Raw genomic sequence first — 7,733 nt, forward strand, 5'->3', positions numbered from 1 at the left:
AGAGTGAGGTCTGTCGCTCAGGTATGATCTGACCCAAGCCAAAGCTGAACCACGTAGCAGCAGTTTCGGTGCTATGAAATTCTTTGAAAGCTGACTGAATGATCTCATCTAAACAATTGTTGGTGACATGCTCGATCAACTGAAACGCTACCACCCTTTCAGTGAGTTTAGACAAAAACGGAATATTTGAAATAGGACGAAAATAAGCAAAAACCTCAGAATCAAGGTGGGGCTTCTTCAGGAGAGGATTCAGCAATGCAAGTTTAAAAGAATCTGGTACCACAGCAGAGCAAATAGACTGATTAATTATCGAAGTCATAACTGGTAGAAGCATTGAAATACATTGTTTCAGAACTGAAGCAGGGACAGGATCTAAAGGACACGACTTAATAGTTGACCTGCCAATTAGCTGCGAAATATCAGGAGGACGTTACAGACCTGAAACTAGACAGTGTAAATTGATCAGAAAAGGATACATTGTCGTCAAAATCCAAAATACTGTCAAATACTCCATCAAGCGAATTGCGAATGACTGCTATCTTATCACCGAAAAAGTCAATAAACTTATTTGCCAGATCGGTATCAGATTCACAAGTTAAGGATAATCCACAGGTGTGTTCCTGTGGAGTAATTTACTTACTGTATTGAATAGAGTTTGCGAATTGCTACAATCCCGAATAATGCCAGAATAAAACTCCATGTTGGTAGCCTTGATCAAATTGTTCACCTTACAGCTCTGCTCTTGGAATCTAAGACGATCACACTCGAGTTTTGAGGAACGCCAACGACGTTCCAAAGCTCTACGACGCCTCTTCTCTGATCGAATTTCGTCGTTGTACCATGAGGCGGTAGGCCGAAGTGTGATAGTTTTAGTCCTCAGAGGAGCATAAGTATCCAATAATGACTTCAATGTGTTGTTGCATTTGTTGACAAAGTGAGACAGTTCAGACGTCTCAGCATCCCTCACCAAACTGGAATTCTCAAGGTCGCGACAGAACTCATGAAAGTCGATAGCAAGGATCCTACGATAAGACATTGACCGTCTTTCAGGTGGAAGCTTGGCCAGGCGCAAGGAAACATGAACAGCTAGATGATCAGAGATTAAAGGATCATGAACGAAGCACTGGCCGACTAGGTCATCATTTGCCTTCGTAATAATTAGATCAAGAGTGTTACCATATTTATAATTTGAATGGGAGACATGCTGAGTCAGGTAAAACAATTCAAGTACTTGTAAGAAACGACGAGCGTCATCACCTTCTTGATCATCCACATGGAAATTAAAGTCCCCGGCGACAAGGAGAGCACTTGGAGCAAGGACAAGTCCTTCCAAGAAAGAACTAAATTCATCGAGAAATAATCCTACAGTAAAACTGTTCATAGAACTAGGTGGCGGTCGATAAATAACAGCAAGCCTTAGATTGTGATTTCTCGCAGACGTGAGCTGGACATCAATGAACTCGAAGCTCAGGAAACAGGAAAGCAGTATATTGAGTTGAAATAAAGTCAACACAGCTAATTATCACACAGGCAACACATTAATGATATCCACTAAAGAAGGCGGAGATAGGGTCTTCTTTCCTGTGCGCAGGTCCAGTTCATCTCGTGAGGCTGTCAAAGCTTCGATCACACGTTGCCTCTTCAGATTCTATTTCCACTGAAATGAAAGGTCAGCTGCTTCCGATCAGACGACACGGGTGGCCGGAGACCCTTTGAGAAACGAAGAGGTGTTAGTGTGGTGATTATTCTGTAGTGATATCACGTGTGTCTTTGGATTACCTTCACACAAGCTGCCTTTGCCGCTTTTAGTGTTTTCACTACAGCTTCTATCAGATTCTGTGCATTTTATTTTTTGCAACGTAGAACAACCCTTCTCATCACTCGCCTAGGGTTACACACTAAAGTAAAAGTACAACAGAATAAGCGATTTAAACTTAAATTGAAACGAAAAACAATAGTTTCAATAACAAAAGAAAAAGACTGTCACCAATTGGAAGCTTAATTAAATATTCCTGAGAAGTAGTGTCAGTGTGCATACATTAAAGTTCAAATTAGCAACCGCCAAATGCTTTTTTTTTTTTTTTCACAATAACAACACTCCCACTTTTGACACTGCTTATTTCACAGTTTTCATTCCTAGTTGGATGACAAGCTTCTCGAAGGGATGCTTAGGTAACGGCTTCGTCAGAATGTCCGCAATCATCTCACCAGTGGCTTCATATTTTAAAATAATCGCTCCGTCTTGCACTCCTTCGCGACTGAAATGATAGCGAATATCAATGTATTTGGTCCTAGCATGACCCACAGGATTCTCTGCCATTGCAATAGCTCCCTGGTTGTCTTTATTTATTGTGATGGGTTCCTCGAGAGGTTTTCCTGCATCTGTGAGTAACCTTTGAAGCCAGATTGCTTCCTGGGTGGCCGTACTAAGGACTACATACTCAGCTTCTGTTGTCGACAGTGCAACGGTAACCTCTTTCTTGCTCAGCTACGTCACTGCTCCCTTAGCCAGTAAAAACACGTTTCCTGAAGTGGAGTGGCAGTCATCCACATCACTCGCCCAATCAGCGTCTGAGAAACCAATCAGGTTTCCATCAGCACACTTCTTGTAACTCAGGCCAAGATATACAGCTCCTTTCAGATATCTGAGAATCCGTTTTGTTGCAATTAAGTGACTTTGTGTGGGAGTTCCACAGAACAACCCCCACTGCTTGGGCGGTGCCCGGACGAGTTGTGATTGCAGCATAAAGTAGGCTCCCAACGATGGACTGGTACGAGATTGTATCGACTGTTCTGCTAACACCATCTTCCTTTTGCAGCTTGACGTTCAAATCAGCAGGTGTGAACACCGGTTTCGCTTCTGTTTGCCCAAACTTCTTCAGCATCTTTTCGATGTACTGCCCAGTCCCTTGATGAAGATATACTTGCTTCCTTTCCTTGTCTTGAACCATGCAAACTCCCACATAGTAATGCAGCTCCCCCATATCCTTTATCTTAAACTGCACCTTTAAGCTGTCTTTAAGTCTTTGCATCTCCAAATGTTTTCCGCTAGGTATCATGAGATCATCGACTTGAATTGCGAGGATTGTGAGCGTATCCTTCTTTCTGATGAACACACAGGGGTCTGCTGAGGTTTGAGTGAAACCAATGTTTTCAACATTTTCCCTGAAAGCTTTATTCCAACATCGGGTCGACTGCTTTAATCCATCTAGCGACTTCTTTAGCTTTCATACCAGATGCTCTTCTCCGGGTTTCACGTATCCTTCCGGTTGCTGCATGTAAATTACTTCATTAAGTTTTCCATTAAGAAAAGCTGTCTCAACGTCCATCCCTGATGAATCAGGAAATCATGCTGGGCTGCAAACGCTAGGAAAAAGCGGATCGAAGAGAAACTAATCAATCCCATATTTCTGGGCGTAACCCTTGGCTACTATCTGTGCCACATCATGCTTCAGCTTAAACAGCCATTTGCATCCTATAGCTTTCCGACCAGGGGTAATTCAACCAACTTCCATGTCTTGTTCTCAATCATAGAATTGTACTCTGCATCCGTAGCCACTTTCCACTCTGCAGCGAGATCACTCGACTTTGCTTCTTGTATGATTGAAGGCTCATCTACCTCACTTAGATGATAGGCAACATGGCACACGCGGTCGTTCGCGGTGTCTGCATATTATTCGTCATAACCATATCTGACAGGTGTCTTACGTGTTCTCTCAGATCTTCAGAGTTCTTGCTGTTCTTCTTTCTCTGATCTCCTAATTTCTGCTACTTCGTCTTTTGCAGTGGTGTCAGTATTCTGCTTCACCTCCATGCTCTTTGGGTCTGGCTCTGTAGTCATGGCTGACTTCTGACCGAAATCACGTGCACTCTCGTTAAACTCAACATCTTTCCGAATCTTTCCGGATGCAATGCTTGTTTATCACAAGCATTGCATCGGCCCGAAGGATGAAGCAAAGAAAGCCTGAGGGCAAAGATACCAGTCAAAACCACGCTACAAGTAATACGGTGCATTCCTTTCGGCCAATCACGAAACGTAACGAACTTTCATTGTCTATGTTCACATCAAACGAGGGGATGTTAAAGTTGGAAAGAAAAGCAAGAGCGCACTTGATGACGTTCATTACAATGAGAGTGCATCTCATTTCTTGCATTTCTGGACAAATCGAACTTGATTCCCAGTGCTTTAAACACCTAACAACGCATCATCATAGCTTTTACGAAAAAAACGGTAACCCAATTGAGTAGTCGTTTCTCGGAGGATACCTCTGGGACAGCAACATCTTCGCTGTGACGTCAGGCGAAATATCTTATACTTGAGAGATTTAACGATAGCGTTTACCTGAAACGACAAACGGGAAATGTACTATGTTTCTATGTTTCTGTTTCTATGTATTGCCTCGCTTTTCTTCAATAACGTACCGAAATGTCCGAAGGAGGGGCTGTCTTCACAGATGATATGATCTTGATTTGGGTACTAATGGTCGGTAGATACTCGGCGTAAGACAACAAATCACTTTTACTTCTGCGCAAAAAATAGAACATGGAAACAAGTGTTATAAACTCTTCTTTCGATTTCACTAAGTTCGGCTTTTTTTTTTCAACGCAATTCTCCGTGCAGCGCATTTTTGTTTTACAAAATTAGCTTTCATTCAATTGTTTGCATGAGATGCTGATTTCACTTGGACTCTGTTGATAAGAGTGCTTTAGCTCTTAAAATAACAACTAGTCTGCATGTGGATTTCGTATAACCTAGCCTGTCTTTGGTTTAGATGTAAAAGGCGAACCTTTAAGCATTCCATTTGAAGAACTTTAGGAGATGATCGCATTTGAAACAAGCAACAGCTCTGGTGTATGTCATATCATTTAACACAATATTGTACCAGGAGCCCATGAGTAGGACTGAGCAACTCTCATACTAAGCCCATGTCATGGCATTTTTTCAAACCAATCTATTTTTGGACTACCTTGGCCGCAAAACAACAAAGGCAGTTCGGGTTCGGTGAGGCTATGACGTCAAGTTAGTTTCCTGTGATTGGTCATCGGGCTCCTGTGGGAGTCTCATTCGCGCGAAATTCAATCTAAAAATAAATCGGTCTGTGAAAACGCCGTGACAGGAATATATGGGAGTTGCTCGCTCCTACTCATGGGCTCTTGATTGTACCCATTTTGTTTAATTTACACAAAATTACGTAGGGTTTTTCTGATTTCAGTGTTAGCTACCTTAACGTTCGTCCACACACTGCTCAGGAATAACTTGGGAAAACTTTAAGAAGACCAAGGCGTTGGAGGTGATAGCTTTCGCTGTGTTAATCATCTCCATTTTATTCTGTTAAAAACATAAGTAAAAATTAAAAATAGAAGAGTAACCAGGTTTTGGAGACATATTAATGTAAAAAAGCGTTCTCTGGTTAAAACTTTTACATAAAAACGTAAGCTTTCGTTTTTATATAAAAATTTTAGACCAGAGAACCCTTTTTACATGAATATGTCTCAAAAACCTGGTTACTCTTCTATTTTTAATCGTATACGCCATGAAGCTGGGCCGACAGTCCTGAAATTAATGATGAAATGGTATATGAAATGAATCATATATGAACTGCGTAAGGTCACTATCATCATCTTCGCGTCACACACAAAGCCATTGAAGAACGGTGGATCCCGAAGTTTCTTCAGGTTTAAACCTCCTGCCAACCACAGTTACTTCAAACGCATCATGGACCGAACGAGCATGCAGACAATTCCTGAGGGCGAGAGTATCCATTTGCCACAACCAAATAAAAGCCTTCAAAGATACTCTGAATAAAACAAAAGATCAATTATCAAGCCTTGTCACAGAGGAAACTTCGACGCTGTCAAAATTCCTGCATCAAAGATCGCAGTCCGTAAAGACCACCATCACTTCTAGACACGCTAGGAAGTTCAAAAACCTCGATGATGATGCAAAAAACATGGACCAATTCTCTTCATCAATCAACAAAGATAATTGGGTTGTGAACCTGTCCAGCAAACCGCTATCTCAAACAGAACGTTCTTTCCTTGAGAAAGGCCCAAAATTTGCCCCAACCCCAGCAATGAATCCTTTCAAAGAAATCGTCTGTGAAATTGAAGCAGCAGTCGCCAATTTACCAGATGTTAGTTGAAGATTCTATACGGACCACGGCAGTTTCTATTTGCCTTCTCAAAGTAACATCACTAAACCTAAGAAAACACTAAAAGCGCTCAAAGAAGACCAAGCTCGTATCATAATGTAAGCCCACAAAGGAAATTGCTTTGTTGTTATGGATAGATCTGACTATGAAAAAAGATGGAAGCTTTGTTGAGTGACCAATCCACCTATCTACATGGTAAAAAGGACCCTTTCTCTAAATTAGAACGAGATCACGACCAGAGATTGTTGGAATTCAAGAAACAAAACAAGATATTAAATGATTCCACCTACAAAAGACTCCGCTCGACTGATGCATGTCCACCCACCTGCAATCCGTGGTTTAATAAAACACCACAAGTCTGGCTACCCCCTTCGACCAATTGTTTCTTGTATTAGTTCTTGTATTGTTTCTGCCCTCTATAATACATCGAAATTTCTTACGGACATTTTGGCACCCATCCAGAATCGTAATGGCTACTCTGTTCTTAATTCTTCTGAATTTGCCAAAGACGTGGCAAATATGGAGATACTGGACGATGAAATAATGGTTTCGTTCGACGTTGTTTTCCTATTTACAGCCATCCCAGTCCAGAAAGCCTGTGCTTATATCCTTAACAAATTAGAGGATGATGATACTTTACAGTTAAGAACCAACCTCACTACTGATGATGTTATCTCGCTGCTAGAATTTGTTCTTTTTGACAGTTTTTCGTCTGTAATGATTGTTTCTACAAACAAATACATGGTTGTGCCATGGTAAGCCCGGTTAGTCCTGTCGTCGCCAACCTTTGTATGGAGGCTATCGAAGAATCAGCCATATCGTCCATGAGAGTTCCCCCCAAAACCTGGAAAAGATATCTTGATGACAGTTTTGTCACCGTCAAGAAAGATTGCGTACCTGAATTCCACGACAAATTAAACTCTATAGACCCCATGATTTCCTTTACAATGGAAAAAGAGAACAATCAACAAATCTCCTTTCTAGATACCCTAGTCTCCAGGAAGAATGGTTTCATCGTCATTGACGTCTTTCGTAAACCAACGCACACAGACAGATATTTGGACTTCAATTCCCATCATGAGAAGAAACACAAAATAAGTACTGCGTCTACCCTCCTAAACCGTGCTTGTATTCTACCGAATACTTTGGAAGGGAAACCGTCTGAAGCTAAACACGTCACTAACGCCCTTCTTGCCAACGGCTATCCACCTGCCGTCATCCCTAACGTATTAAAAAAGTAAAAAACCTTCCCCGGAACTTATTCCTTCACCGGAAGAATTGCTGGGCTTGTTTTTCAATCTGATTGAAAATAAATCTACCGCTATGGCCTGCCTTCCTCATGTTCGTGATGTCACAGAACCCCTCACACGTCTTCTTCGAAAGTTAACGTTGTTACTAGACCTCACAAGACTTTACAACAAGAATTCCCATCTCCCATGTTTAGGCCTCCTATTGAACTTCAGGCCAATGTGGTGTATAAAATCCCTTGCGCCGATTGTTCCTGTAAATCTATGTAAAACTGGCTCTAATATTGCAGCTCACGCTTGGCGTAACAATCATTCTATTGATTTCAACAATGCC

The sequence above is a fragment of the Montipora capricornis genome, chromosome 3, assembly GCF_036669925.1.
Source record: "Montipora capricornis isolate CH-2021 chromosome 3, ASM3666992v2, whole genome shotgun sequence".
Taxonomy (NCBI): Eukaryota; Metazoa; Cnidaria; class Anthozoa; order Scleractinia; family Acroporidae; genus Montipora; species Montipora capricornis.